This window comes from Dicentrarchus labrax, unplaced genomic scaffold (genome assembly GCF_905237075.1).
Source record: "Dicentrarchus labrax unplaced genomic scaffold, dlabrax2021, whole genome shotgun sequence".
Lineage (NCBI taxonomy): Eukaryota > Metazoa > Chordata > Actinopteri > Moronidae > Dicentrarchus > Dicentrarchus labrax.
In genome coordinates, this window is record NW_026136720.1 from 12,270,658 (window position 1) to 12,286,951 (window position 16,294).

General features: G+C 40.2%; 1 long non-coding RNA gene across 1 annotated transcript in view; it reads left to right on the forward strand.

Moving 5' to 3' along the window:
- The first annotated feature begins 15,991 nt into the window (after positions 1–15,991).
- LOC127353566 (uncharacterized) overlaps positions 15,992–16,294 on the forward strand; it is a 101,630-nt gene continuing 101,327 nt past the window's right edge. Inside the window, exon 1 of the long non-coding RNA XR_007881315.1 lies at positions 15,992–16,192. This is a non-coding gene — a long non-coding RNA (uncharacterized LOC127353566). The remainder of the gene's footprint in view (positions 16,193–16,294) is intronic.

The window sequence follows — 16,294 nt, forward strand, 5'->3', positions numbered from 1 at the left end:
ACACCAAAAGTCAATTTTTTATAGCTTTGTAGCCACTCATGTATCAGCCTACACCTCTCAGTTGTTACTCAACAGAAAAAGTTTTGTCAGTAAAAATTCCAGTTACTGTTAAGTACAGTGTCCCCTGCTGAGTGGGGCCTGTTTCTGTGGAAACAGTTGAAACTCTCAAAACACAGTACAGAACACATGGAGTTATTGGGTCTGTTCTGTTGTGTAAGTAAACATGTCGAGGGGTGGGCTACTTTTTCATGGTTCAGGGGCCCCAACCCTCCCCTCACACAATTAACTTTTCCAGTGTAATGAGATGATTGATATGCTGGAAGTGTGTGCTTTAAGGAGATATTAATCATTCCCTCTGGTAATTTTAATCATGCGTTCCATCATCCCCAGCTGCTGAGGATCACCTTCCTAGCAAACAAAGGGCGGCCACGCCACTTGCATAGTCATTCTGTTCTAGTTTAACTTTATTTTATGCTGGTTCCTCCCATCTGTTCGCACAAGCCTCCACAGCCCACGTTGCACGTTGACAAGCTGGGGAAGCAGTGTGTGGGTGGGTGATTGTATGAGTGTGTGTGTGTGTGCATGTATGTGTGTAAACTTTAGAAACACAGGCATCTTTGAAATGGTAAATCTAATCCTCCAGGTCCGTGACTAGTTGGTACACCGCCACCAGCCACCTCCACTAACACGTACAGTAATGCATACAAACAGCGGGCACACACACACACATACACACACACTCAGTCTCAAATACACACAGTCATTGTGACACAGACATATACACAAGTGCATATACAAACACACACATACACCACATGGTGTGGGCAATATGTCAGAGCAAGCATAATTTGGCATTTGAACCAGTCACTATTATTGGAAGTATGAAGAAATGCTGCAGGGAAGATTTGTTTAGATGACAAACAACTTGGAAACTCTTTCTCTCCCTTGACTGCCTTGAAAGTCAAAGAGACTTATATATTCCCAAAACACTGATTAGTTCATGTTGAGCGCCTCCATTGTGCTGTACTGTACCTCTGCGTTGTTGTTCCATGTTTTTACCTAAGGCTATGTAAGATTTGGAAGGGTATTCCACAATCAAAGGCATTTTTCCTATGACTTTTATTCAGCTGCTGTTTTGTCACAGTCAAGGCCATAGGGAAGGTGGTTTGGTGACCCAGCAGTGCATTTAAACACAAAAAAGTACCATTCTCACAATACAAAAGCAAAAAATGTACCTTGTCAGTGGGAAGTCCGGAAGAGAATCCAAGCATTTCTGGGAGGTGAAATATAAACCATATAGAGAATGCGCACAACAGTTACGGTAATATTAAATGATAATACTTAATGTGAGAATTGTAAATGAAAAATCATGCAATGTCAGTCATGGATTTATTCTTTTTGACTTTATAATTTCACTGACCAGCCTCAGTCTTGGTACATGAGGTAGTAAACAAAACATAGAGGCTAAACAAGGTTGTGCAAAAGAGCTGCCTGTGCTCAAACCAGCAACAGCTCAAAACATCTACTTGACAAGTGTTGTAAATGCACACTTAATCATGTACAAAATTAATGACAACCAGCTGACAGACATTCCATCATCAATGCAGAAGTTTTTGAAAGTTATTGAAGGGGGGTTGTCTGGTTGTGCACAGATTAGCATTGCTTGCATGCAGTCAGAGGCCAATGCAAAGTAGATAGGTTAATCCCCAGGACGAATTGATAGGACACATCCCTATATGCTCTGAGCTTCGCTGCTTCTAAAACCCATTAATTGTGCCCAATTTGAAAAAAGTAATTTAATTTTACATGAAGTCCAGCCTCATCTGTTATCTGTGGCACACTTCTGCAGAGTACATAAAGGTAATAGAGGTTTTCAGGGGCTATTCCCCACTTATTATCTAATAATGATGAATGAATATGCCCAGAAGTGACAGGTGTTTAGACGCTTTGTCGGTGGAAAGGCATCTATTTGCAACTTTCCTGGAAATCAGTTCTTGTTAACTTTTAGGACATGCAGCAACTTTAGTGCTCTGTTCAGTGAAAGCACAGGAAATACTGTAGCTTTACAGTACATTTCAATACTTAAGAGCACCCCAAAATATCCACAGTCTTGGGAATACAGAGCCAAGTGTGAAAAAAAAAAAAAAAAATTAAACAATTAGGTGAAGCTATCTGACTATTTGCTCTAAACATACCAAAGAAAAAAATCTTTATATAACCACTTTATTGGGCCTAAAAGGTCTAAAATCCTCCCAGTGCTTTGACAGAGGCTAAAATTTGGCATTTTCATACGAAAATATACAGTAATTCAAACATGTCTCAGTAAGCTCTTAGGCCAAGTTAGCTTGTGTGAAAATCAATACCAGAGATTTATGGGACTAAAATGAAGAAGAAGCAAATTATTCAAGACACCCTTAACCTGGCAGGTGTGTTTCTATAGCCTACACAGCACCAGTATTTTTACTAGCAGTGTTTTCTTTAAAACAAGTGAATGGGTTGTCAGTGCATTTCATAAACTATCCTCCATTCAAAAGCATTTCACATTATTATGACTTCATGCTTATCACCAGTCTAAATAGTGTTGATAGAGTGAATCTCCTTACAGCAACTGTTTTGTGAAGGGTGCTTATAAAGAAAAGCACCCCTCATTATTTCCACCTTGCTTTACCCTGGCACTCCTGCTCCACTGCATGACTAAAAGACAATTAATCCTAATAATCAGGGCCTTAGCCATCATTCCTCATTCTGGCAGGCCTCTTTTTCCATAGGGGCACAGAGGGAGTGCCCGAGCCATGGATCTCTGCTGCACAGATGAACCTCTTACAGATGTTGAGTGAGCAGCGCGGTTAATCGCTTAGCCATCTTACGGCCTTCACACATGTACAGAAATGGAAAACTGAAGGTGGCATTTCATCATGTCATGTCTATTGCTGAATGCAAGACTGGCTGGACCTGGTTATTTGGTTTGGTATTCTAAGCAATGTCATACTTACTGCAAAATAAGAAACTTATATCCCTAAAGATAGGGATGTGGGCGCCTGTCGTAGGGCATGGGTCCAACATGTTGGCACTGGTAATTTTAGCTTCACTTAACAAGATAGGTATTTATATATATTTCATTAAAGTATTAACCTTTGTGCTGAGGCAACTCTAAAAATAAGCAGGATAGCATGCTGGCTCCCATGCCACACACGTACACATCCTTTTGTCAGCAGTGCCAGAGCATAGTGACACCCTTTCATATCACAGCAGAGTGGCTGTGATGCAATGTTTGACTTATCAGCATGGGGACCTAATCTTCTCAAATTAGAGCCCAAATGTTTGGTGAGTGCTACAGGCCCAGTGTGTGGAAGCAGAGGGAGTGCTATGACCGCCGCAGACAGGAGGCCCAGGCAAACAAGCAGATGCTAAGGGGCTGCTTTAGATGCAGAAGAAGAAAATCACCATCACAATGCAGCAATTATGGCAGTCTCAAATTCACTAGGCTGGAGCACAGTGTGTTCTCACAGCGTCTCAGCAGCACTCACAGCATCCCACACAACAAGCTCATTAGGCCAGCACATCCTCCCTCTGATTTAGGGTGGAGGAATTAATGCAACAGCACCTGGTCTCTCGGAGCCATCCATCCTGCCATATACAGCCGGCCACGCTCAGGTTATGCATTATCTTCTTTAAAAGCGTGAAATGTGGCCACCCCTGTTCAGTTTTAAGCTACACCTCTCTTTTTCCAGAGTGCTATGTGAGGGGCAGGCATATTAATCACACTCACAGCCACTAATGCTAACAATCAGTCAACACAGTTGGCCAGGCTCTCCATCTCTGGTGACAGGGAGGTTTGTCCTGAGGCCTGCTGATTCGTCCTGCTATGTCTGCCTCTAGGACAAAACACACAACACGGACAGCCTTTTCCACCAGCAACATCATATCAGTTTTAAATTTGTGAAACGCTGAAATCGTACATTAAACATGGTTTTCTAGAGTGGTTCTAACTGGAAACATAAAACATATTCCAAATGACAAAATAATACCTTTAAATACTTCAAAAATATCCATCAATGTACAAATGAAACACAGCAGATACAGTTTGGGGAAAACTAATTTGTTATTGGAGTGATTTTCTACAACATGGATACAACATATGTCAAACAGTCAAGTTTTGATAAACTAACAGCTGGCTAGTTCAACTGAGAGGAAACTGCCTACTGAGCAAGAATGATCTCTCCCTGAGTGTCATCCGCCAGCAGCATGAGGCAGAACCAGCATGTTTGGATTCCTACTGTACAACAAGAATATGGCTCCTCTTGTCAACTTCAAGCTGACAAGTGTAACATTGACACAAATTAATACAAAACCTGCACAATTAATTTCATCCTGAGCTCCAGCTTACAAAAAACAAATAAATTAACAGGAAATTCTATGAGTGTGCTGAGTGCAGTAAACTATGTGTGCGTCGTGCGTCCGTGTGTGCGAATGTATGCGTGTGTGCACAGTTGCTTATGCAAGTCTGGGAGTGCATGTTCTGTTTGTTATATTTTTCCATTGCTCAAAAAGAAATGCTAATTATTGGGCTTCAGGTAGCGTAAAATGTACAGCTGTGGTGACTGTCAGTGCTCGGTGGACTATTGAGCTGGTGTACAACTTGACAGTGGGTGGTGTCTCTCGGTTTCATCCCAAGAATCACCCAGTAGCATTGCCATCTTCTGCCAACGTCAATCAGCAGGTTGCTTTTAAAGCACAGGGGAATCAAGCTATACCTGCCTTTCTCTACTTGAACCTTTTCCCCCTATTTAAAATGATAAGTTAAAGCATCACTGTAGTTTGACCTCTACAGAATTCCAAGGATTTTGTGTCCCAGAAAATGAAAACATGCCTTTTGGTGTCAAGGATAGGTTAGTAGGTAGTTTGAATTAGTTTGATCCTTAACTTGTTCAAACATTGAGGTTGAGCATTAATGCTTGCATTTTAGATCCCCTCACCTTCACTGGTAATAGCCAGATGGCAGCGACAGTCCGTGCACAACACTTATAAGTGGGGTCTGCTAGCAACAGCTGCGTGCTATGTTCCACTGCTCTACATGAGTACAGGCTACCACAAGTCACTGCTATTTGTTAATAAAAATGTTTCTTTACACTTCATACTGATGTTGAGCCAGATTGCTGGATCTTGGGAACAAACTTTATAGACCAGCTTGACGTCAACTTTGATTACTTTATTTCTGAAGAATTCCAGATGTTTGAGTCTTCACTCAAGGGGATTGCTGATACCTGCACTGACAGTGTTTGGACCCATGTGCTGTCACAAGGAAGAGTAAATTTACACTCAGGATAACATTTGAAAGATGCTTGTAGATGTGTATTTTATATATATTAATATTAATATTAATTGCTATTTCATAATAATCCTTTGTTTTCTCCAGAGAGAAAAAGGCCTCCAATGATTGGTGAAGTTTACCAGGGAATTGTCCTGCAATATTATTTATAAAATAGAGTCTCTTACAAAATGGATTATGACAAAAACGTTATAGAATATAGTGTGCAAATGACAGCTAATGCTAAAAAGCATTTTGTATTCAGAATATATTGGCACTGTGAAAAGGCAGAGGGAGAGAATCTATGCATGTTTATATATTGCTGTCACCAGCACATTAAATATGGTCATCACCAGCACTTAAAAAATGATCAGCAAATAAGGATGAATTATGTATTTATTGCTTTGGGTTCTATTGAGGCACATGAACTGATGAACTGAATGTGATGATTTTGTTACCAATGGTTTGGTCACCTCTGCCAATAGGATGACTCACTAGACCCATTGCTGCTGTTTTATGATGATACACATTTGATGCTGTTTGATAGAACTGAACTCAAGCTGTTTCCTTCACTGCTGAAGACATGTCTTTTTGACCTCCCCTTTTAAGAAAAGACTCTCAACATGATGTAATCTGCCACTGCCCTAGTGTCTGTGTGCCATAACAGTGTCTCCTGGAGGCACTAAACAAACTGCATGCAGTGTAAATTTCCACATCCATTGCCCCTTAACATGATCAAAGCACGGATGGCCAGACCTGCTTTAGGTTAACACTCCTGCCTCCTGGTTTGTTAGACATTTTTAGAGGGGAAAAGTGATGTGGTGCACAAAGGTATTCCCCACGTCAAGGATCCATTGGCTCCCATTTTGTCCCTAGCTGTTAGGGAATCCGCATTATAGCAGGATGCATGAACAAACTCTCTAAGGGAATAACAATGTATCTAGGCTATGTCATGGGTCTAAACTCAGTAGGAATCAGAAACGTTTTAACACATGGGCACCTTGTAGCATGGGGACAGTGAAGATCTCCTGGGTGCTTCGCTGTCTCCAGAGGGAAGCATCAGTGTTAGCAACCCAGTGAATCAGAAGAGAGAGCTCAGCTGAGACATACTGTGTCCTTCTCTTATGTCTAGAGTCTTTGCTAGCTCAGTTGAAACACTCTACATGTGGCTCAACTGCTGAGATCTGAATAGGCTGATCACCAGCTTGCCTGGCTCAAGGGATTGTCCCAGGGACTGACATTTAAGTGCATGCCTCTAATTGCACACTGGTTTGTCAGCACCAATGTGAGATAGATGAGCTAAACTATATGAATATGTATGATATCAACTATCAGGTGCAAGGTAGGTAGAGTGGCTGAGGTCAGCATCCAAGAACCAGTTGTGTGTCCCAAAACAAGGACCACTACTATGACTTGGAGGTGGTATGGATTGTTCTCTGGCTTCTCAGTCACTAGTGGTTGGGTAGGAGTTCATTGCAGGGCTATACTGCCACCCATCTCATTACTTAGCCATCTTGCTATTACAGTTGTACTATATTCACACACTGTACCTGACTTTTAAGCTGTTAAACTTCCCAACTCTGTGATCAGCCCCCTAATGAGTTGACCTTCCTTTCAACCAATTGCTGAATACTTAGTGGGTAAAGAGTTGAACAGGGTTGAAAAGGTTCATCCTGATAGTGAGAGCATGAACATTTTAGTGTGCTGTGATGCAAAGAGGATTGAGTCTATAGAGCCTCATTAGTGGTCTTAGCCAATACTCATAAAACAACCATAAAACAACAGTTACAATAGATAACTGTTGTTTCACAACATTAGAATGCATTTGGTCATCAGATAATATCTGACAGTCATACAGTAAGGTCTTCAACCTTTCTTTGGTGTTGCAGTTGTAAAGCCTTTTCTTTGAATGGTCTCAACATTTTGTCATGGTATAACTGTAAAATGCATTATGTGTTGCAGAGTTTTTTATTATTTCTACAGTTCACAGCTCACTGCAAACATACATGCCATCGATCATGTACCGCTGAGTTACGCTGAGTCACACTTGCTGAGTCAAAGTGCACAAGAGAAAGATGTTGTGGGAAAAAATACGCTGAAAAAAGGGAAAATGTAAAACATAGCATATGTAGTTGAGCAGGATTGCAACTCACTTGGCTGATTCCATCGCCCCTGGGAGAGCTAACACTAAAATGCTCTTTGACCATGAAATGGCCCTGCCCGGTAATGGTGGTTAATGGCTGTATGCTACAGTGGTGCCGAGACTAGGCAGGAGGCATCCTGCCTGCTCCAGGAGGCCCCATCCAATGAAGGAAAAGGGGATGGTTGGGACAGTAGTGATGTTTTGCTTAAAATTATAAATATCAATCTGCTGTAGTCAGGAAACCTTATGTGTGATGAGTACAATTAGAGCATCAAGAAAAAAGGAGGGATATGTGTTGGGTCCAAAAGTGAGAAACAACAAATAGTACTGGATTTCTTTTCCAAAAATAGGCACTAATAAACATGGTGTTTTGTAATTGAAAACGTGAATTATTTGTAATAGAAATAAGTCTCATATGCACCACACGCGTTGCATTCTGAAGCACTGGTACAGAATAAAAATCATAGTTTGCTAAATGAGCCTTTCTGTGCAAATACATTAACATGTAAAGGATCACAACCCTACCATTACCAATACCAGATTCCCTATCACAATTTTTAATTTTCTAGGTTCATTTAACTCATTAAAATGATAAGCAAACTGTACCAACACCATGTGTCCATGATTGATATCTGCAGATATGATGGAGAAATGTAAGAGGTCTTTTTTATCACTTAATTTGAGTTTGTGTAAGAACAAAGGTTTTACATACACATTATTTATAGTTACGTATTTGCCAGAATCTTTAAAAAATCTACATTATTATGGTTAACTAGCACTGACCCCAAACTTCTTTGTACACTTATCAGATTAAGGTTGATTCAGTTAACCTTCAGATTAGAACATATATTTTACCCTTTGTCCTTTGACTCTTTGACTTCTGAACTACAGTTGATGCAACATATTACTTGTGTCCAGCTATGCTATGACTTGAAGTGCCTCTGACTCCTAACATATTGCCCTCATCACTGAAAGGATTCACCAATATGTCCTCCAGCTGAAATCTTGAAAGAGCAAAACCCAGGGGCAGAATGCGGGTATCAAGACCTCAACAAAGCAATGACATACCATGGGCCAACCATTGCCAGATGAGGTTACTATCTGAGAGCCATCTTGCAATATAGCATGTGACAGTACAGAAGTAATGCATGTAATGTAGCCTAAAAGTGTCTCTCTCTAAAGGTCATTATTAAGAGACAAGACATTACACCACCAGACCTTGCAAGTAACCTTGCCTTTGATAGATGGATGCTTTTTCAGGTATTATATAATATTATTCATAATTATCTTCAAAGCAAACAACAAAATTAGATTTGAGGAACAGAAATCCAGTCTTTCTGACTTTTAAAATAACTTAAACATTGTGTCATTTCCCCTCAGTCTCACTGACTGGATCAGCAAATCAGGTGAGTAAAAGTTCTATTATTCGGGAAATACAACTATTTGTCCCCCTGATATTGTCATGGGGGGTTGTTGTCTTGTGTGTATTGTTTTCCATTTAGTCACCTCTGTAAGCTAGCTAGCTATCTATCTATCTTATGCAATATGGACATAAGGTTTTTTATGAGGAGTTAACCTTAGCTATTTTTGCCTCTTTTTCTGGCAATACTGAAAATTAGTCATCCTTAACATTTTTTATGTTACGGTTTCAGAAGGATGAAGCCAGTTTGATAACAATTAGATAGATTGAAGGCTCTACAGATCATTGTGTTCATGGGCAACATGTTTTTTTCCCAAATGATGTACACATTTTTTAGGCGTTCTATTATCTCAAATGGCTTGAAAAACAATGCGTATACCTGCCGTAAAAAGGGAAAAAAATCTCCACAGGGGAGCAAGTCCCTGGACCCCCCAATGGGTTGGGCTAAGCCCCAAGTATGTACAATATCTGGATCCGCCTCTGACCTATCCTTGAGTACTATTTGTTCTATTTTATCTCTTTGAATTTAAACAGTTAAACAGTCCTGTATTTGTATAACATGATGTGTAATGTGGCCAAATAAAGTATGGACAATTAGTCCACTGTAGTATGTAAAAAGTGTCCTCAAATATGAGGACAGGATTGGTTGGATAATTGTGAATGTTAATGTATTTTTAGGATTTTTACTGACATTCAGTGTGACTGCAAATGTTCACAAAATTAAAGGAAAATCATCAGAACACACCGAAAGTGGTTATTTCACTGGCCTCCAATGTCGGTCTTGCAATTCAGTATTTGCCTCATTACTAAGCTACCAAACATACGTATATGTACATACATATTGCATGTTATAAAAAGACACATTTATAAATAGCAATATAAGTGCATGGTCATACACTTATATATGTCCTAAATAAAGTTGATTTTATGAGCACTGATTGTAGAGCAAATCCAGTCTTAATCAGATTTGACGATAAGTCTTGATAAGGAACTGAGTCATCAGCTGTGATGGAGATAGTGAGGAAAGACAGAGACAACTGAGGGTTAAGCTGCAAACCTCTTCTGACAAACCCTGTCTGAGAAAGCTTTAGTGGACAAAATGACAAGTGAAATATGGGGTCAACTATCAGTCATTCATCAATGAACCCATCCTGTCATCATTTGAATTTTGAGCACTAGGCAATATTAACCTTTATAACCCTGAGTCGCATAGGACAGCTTGGCAATGCCTAAGACTGACAGGAACAGTATCAAAGTAACTGTTGGGTGTCACTGTAATAAATGCTTTCAGTCACATAAACCCATGGACGAAATGGTACCAGCATTATGATAGGCACTTGAAGAGCTCTTCATAAAAGTCTTATCCTAACTGCTTTACACTGAGGCTTTGGCAACTCTATGTGGACTCTACAAACATAAAATTTAAGTGGTATTTTTTTTGTGAGGATATTTTTAAAAAATGACTAACTTTTGTCTCATAGACTGCTTGTCCTTTGTGCTCTAATAGATAGTTCTGCCAACTAAAGCTGCCAAGGGCCATGCAAAGGCTCAAGGCTATTTAATCCAATCGTTATGATCCATATGAGTGGACAGAGCAATGCGACCTCAATGTATAGAGGCTACTTCTGTGACCTCTGCTGACCTAAAAGTTCACTGGTCTTAAGTAAGTCTGAAAAATAAAGTTATATCCAGTGGGAGCTTGGTAATATCCATCTGCCATTGCCTTGTGGGAGACTACTGTGGTTGACACAAGGAACAGTGATACTAACACTATACAATATTAACAATGATACATGATCAGCAGGCTCCAAATGTAAATTATAGCTTTATCATGTTTGCTATCTTTGTAAAATAATAACTGGAGATAAGTCACACCATGCTGAAGTTTAAAATGGCTGCTCTCCTTCCTTGCATTTAGCTGAATTCTCTGTTGGTAAATTACTCCCTTTGGAGAGGGAAATTAACCCAGATTTCCACATCAAAGCATTATGAATTGAACCATTTTCCCTGCCCTACCGTTCTGGTGAAAAGAGAGGGTGGAAGGAGCCTGTAGAAGTAGCCTGCAGTGATATGCAGGCCGTACAGGGCTCCTTTCTTACAGGAGCAACACTCTAACAGAGAGTATCAGCAGCTTTCTACTGAAGCGAAGAATGAGATCACTGGGCTTTTTGTGCAAGGTCAACTTCGAGGCAAGACACATCGTGTTTAAAATTCAGTCCTATCCTCACCGAGCACTTGAAACACACTGTGCCAGCCGGGGAACCTGCTTGCCATTATGCAAAGAGGCGGTGGGCTTAAAGTAAATACGTAATCTTAATGAATGCTGAGATCTGTGGAGGTGGGAGTGAGGGGAGCCCAAGTCAAGTAGAGAAGGGTCAGAAACACAGGGTGAATAATCCTGTGTGTCAACAAGACCCAACTAGCTCTCTCTATCCCAATCTGTAGCCATGTTTACAGTAAACAGAATTTAAAAGTTTTCTGACATCTGACATTGTTGTTCTATTGCACAAAATAGCAGGAGACTGCAGAAAAAATATCATAATTTGCTTTTTTCATGTAGGAAAGTGTTGTTGAATACCTGGTCTTAGAAGCTGAACAAATAAAACCTAATTACTGATGGAAATAAGAGAGGTTTATGATAAATCATGTCTATCAGGAGAGGTAATTATATTTTTAATAGCAACTTAAAATTTTAATACTATTACACTTTACAACAATTAAACATAATGTTCCTTTCTGCTATAAAAGAGACTGTTTACATTTGCCTATTTGTCTTATACATTGTGACCTATGTCATTGCCCCCAACTTGTCTTATATGCATAAATTTAAAACAAAAGGACAGCCATTAGATGACATGTCACACAATATAGGGGTCTTGTTCTGGCCTCGTGCCTGCTGGCTGTGTCCTTTGCTTTACCCACTTTGCTCTGCCAGACTGCCAGGACATTGAGCCTGACACATCAGAACTGCTGCTCTCTTGGTGCCCTCTTTCATTCACACTATCACAGAGTCAAAGCCTGCAGAGACGAAGCTGTCCAGAGACTGAGCCCTGCTGGGTTTGACTGGGCCAAGATCCGATCAAGCCTCGAGGAGAGGGTCATCCTCTTCCCTGACTTCTACTTGCTATGATCTCTGAACCGATTCTAAAAAGGCCTCTGACTTGATTTGAGCAGACAGTCCCCCTTGAAAGCTGCCTTTGGTTTGGCTTCTGTAGCCTGGAACGGGAAGAGCAGGGTCAGGCTACACACAGGCAGGAGAAAGCTCAAGCAAAGGCAGTGTGAGGGGGGGAAAAAAACAGAGCTGATAGCCATGCTCCAGGTGCAGATGGCACACTGTTTTATGTGTGGCCTCAATGGATTATGTCAGCCACGCTACTGGAGGCATATAATATGGAGAGATCACACAAAAACATTGTCAACCAAAATTCAAAGATTCATTAACAAAGGTCATTTCCATGACAGCAAATGTCTAATAGATGGCCAAGACTCTTGAAGTCAGGATGAGGATAAAAGCAGGCTGGATAAATAAGCTTTGAAATAAGCATTTTAGTTTTGCACTCTCACAAAAGGTTTGTACAGTAAATTATATGCATTCATACAGGATTCAGTGTCTCATTTAAATGAGATTTAAGAAAGTCAGTCAGTTAAAGGTCCAATGTGTAACATTTAATAGGATCCAGTGGCAGAAATGGAATATAATATTCCTAAGTATGTTTTCATTAGTGTATAATCAACTGAATATCGTTATGTTTTCATTACCTTGGACTGAGCTTATTGCCAATGGTCGCCTTCCATGGAGTAGCCCAGAACAGACAAACAAAAAGCTGGCTTTAGATAGGGCTGTTTGTGTTTTTCGCGCATTTCATGGCCACTGTAGTTTCTCTCTCATAATTGGAAGGGGAGAGTGAAGCGAGTGAGTTGCAATCTGCAACTACACCGCTAGATGCCACTAAATCCTACACACTGGGCCTTTAAATCATAATTTTCAAATGAAGGGCTTTAGCCAAAGCCACACATTGATGATAAATAGAAAACCTCTAAACAAAAGAAATAAAAGAACGCTTTGAGTAAATTACATTCTGTATGAAGAGGGTCCAAGTATTAGCTAAGTAATACTCCTATTTCTGCACATTGTGATGATATGATCAAGGCAGACACTGCCCCTAAGGAGCCGGGGCTGCAGCAACCCCGAAAACCAATAATGGTCAGAGGTCAGAAAAGGGGAAGCAAAGATCCAAGTCCCATCCTATTGTGTGACATGTTTCCTTCGCCTGCTCGCCCCAAAGGCTTAGTGTCAGTGTTAACACTTCAAACACTCAATATCTTCACAAAACACAAAGGACACAACTGCTTGCCATCCACATCATTTCTTCCAGGAACAGAGATATGGATCCTTCCCAAAGGTCACTGCCAGCTGAAGTTTCAATGATTAAGCAAAGCTTTGTTGTTTGACTTTTTTCCTGAAGCAAAATCTACTTTTAGGTGCAAATTGAGTAGTTTGTTCAATATAATGAAATAAAATTGAACCACATTTTATATGTCAACTTTAAATTGTAATGGGCGCTCATTTTGTGTTAGATAACAATTTTATAACTTAAAGGTGGAAAATCAAAATGAAATGTCAATGAGGAAAAAATTTATTCTGTCAGATAAAAGAACCCATCATGCATCACCATTCACAGAGACTGGCTTTCTGACCATAATGCATATCTTTATTGTTCCTATTATTGTTGCTTAAATAGAATAGAATAATACCGCAACAATGATTCAAATGGTAATAATAATTATAAATATGCAGGGGGCAGTTATCTGAGTGCGTGCCTATAACACACTTTTCTCGGGAACTTTCCTTGTCCTGTCGCTCTTGAACCCATGAATATTGTGCCTGCAAGCATTTCCCAAAGCTACGCTACCATTGAAGCTGCTTCAACAGAATCAGTCGAAAGACAGCATTGTTACCAGAAAACTGAGTCCACCGTCTACTCTGTTACACATTTATGGAATCATGCACCAGAACACAGACAATGTCGTTGGCTAATCTCACTAGACCGGGGATCCAATTTCAAGCAGGCACTGGATGATTCAAGAATCAATCTGGTTAGCTTTCTGTTTTTAGCCTGGTGCTGTTTTACTCTGGGTGTAACTCAAAGGGATCTCCAGTTTCCCTGGAATGTGTTCCTGCTCCTAAGGTGGTGATAAAACACCTTATTTTATGGGTCGCTGATTACTCACTGTACCCTGATGTGTGTGCTGATACCAATCTTAACAAGCACAAAACTAGAGGACTCTCCATAGTTATAGTATCCTTCAATTTTGCATTTCTTTCCCATTTTCCTGTACAACCACACACACAAAATAAAGAAAAATCTCACAAGTGTGGCAGATAAATATATAATTGTTTGTTCGAGTGTGTTTTGCACAGTATGAGACCTTCCGATTGCTGCACCAAGTAGAATGCACTGCAGGCAGTCTCTTGAGGGAAGGTCTCATTTTCTGCCTCCTGCCGTGAAATATTCAGTCCGGTCTGAAATAATATGGGACTCGTTTCAAGGCTTAGCACTTTTCAAATATGCTGGCAATAATGGACAGGGCATCAAATGAAGCACAGCCTCTCATAGCAAGGGGAGCAGAGGTTTTGAATCCACAGCCAGGGTTTCACATAACACCATAGACCATTGAAGTGCTGTCTAGATATATAGTTAGTTAGTTATATTAGTGATTTGTGGGATGATCCTGTGAATTCCTGCCAACAACTGGGATTCAGCTGTCCTGTACAAGGTATATTTGGTTTGGGAACATATAATGGAAATTTATATCACAATATTATTTCTAAATACCTAAGTTTAGATACTGTAGAGTGCCAAATTATATTTCCATATTTTTTTCCTGCTTTTTGCATATCATCAGGGGATCTGAATTTCCTTCAGTCGTAAAAAGAAAAGAGAGGAAAATCAAGGGTGCACCATAAATGCACAGAGATGGAGTGCAGAAGAATGTTATGGGTGGGGGGGCGGTGGCTTTGGTGAAAGGATTCAAGGATTTAACAATCCCACATCCTCTCAGCCCGTCCTTCATCTCTAATAATCAAGCTTGGCCACAGAATATCCCTCTGGATGGGAAAAAAACATGTTGCCTGTCCGCCTCTCACTCATCTTTAGACTGCCAGTCTTGGGTCTTCCTCTTGAAGTCTTCTGTCACATTTATGGCTTCAAACACTAAGCACAGCCTTTTTTTAACTGACTGCCATGTCTTTAAAGCTAGATATCTTTTTTGTACTACATTAGCATGAGATGAAGGGCAGTGCGTCTGATGCAAAGGAAGCCCTGAGAAGGCTGGACCACAGACACTATGAACTTGTTTGTTGCTGTACACCAAAGGCCACCGAAACAAGCTAACCACTTTCAGCTCAGGTGAAATATAATGTGTATAGTTCTCCTGCATATTTATTGGCATTCTTAGTGCAACTTAAGACAAAACTAGTGCTTGAATTTTATGTAGGCTATATATATATATATATATATATATTTCTTATCTCACAGACGGAAGTCAAATTTTAGATTGGTCTTTAGGAGATGGTACATGCACGTAGGTCCAACTGTTATCACACTATATTCACAAAATACAGAGCAGACTGTATGGATCAAAGTTACAGAGTGAAGGTATGAACAACTACTCTCATCCTCAAGTGAGGTGGACAGACAGACATAAAACCCATGAAGCCTCTCGACCAACCTCTAATTGTCTAGAACTGACTAATTTATCAATAAAGGTTTAGCCATCAGCATTACATAGAATTAGATTGCAAGTTTTTTTTTTCTATCTATCTATCTATCTATCTATCTAAGGATACTCACCTAACGCAGTGTGGATGAAAAATGTCTTGACTGCACAGCAGGGAATATTATATAAATACAAATACTATTTTTTGATAATAATATATCCTAATATTTCCTCCAAAACTTCAAAACACTTAGGACCTGCAAAGAAATTAAATTAATAACTCAATTCATTCCAAAAAAAGTTTAAGTTTCAAAACTTATTTTCTAAAAAGGGGAAAAAAAAAAAAAAAGAGAGAGTTTGAATATTTTCTTGCATGCTCGGAAGGCTGCCGTGACGGAAGAGCTCCACAGTGGAGGAGAGGAGCTCCTGAAACCGGAGCGTCCACTGAGCGGCGCCGCAGCCCGCAACTTCCACAGCCAACCAGCCAGCGCTTCCTCCCTGCAACACGCTGCAGGCCAATCCGCTCACCCACTCCTCCGCGTTGGGTTACTGTGACAAGGGCCCTGTCTGAACCACGACTTTTAGAAAGATAATATTACAGGTAGGTGCAAGCCACGGACCGTGTCACTATCGATAGACAAATTAAGCATTGAAAAACAAGACCGTGACCCAGAAATTCTCGCTTTAATCGGGTCACCGTGCT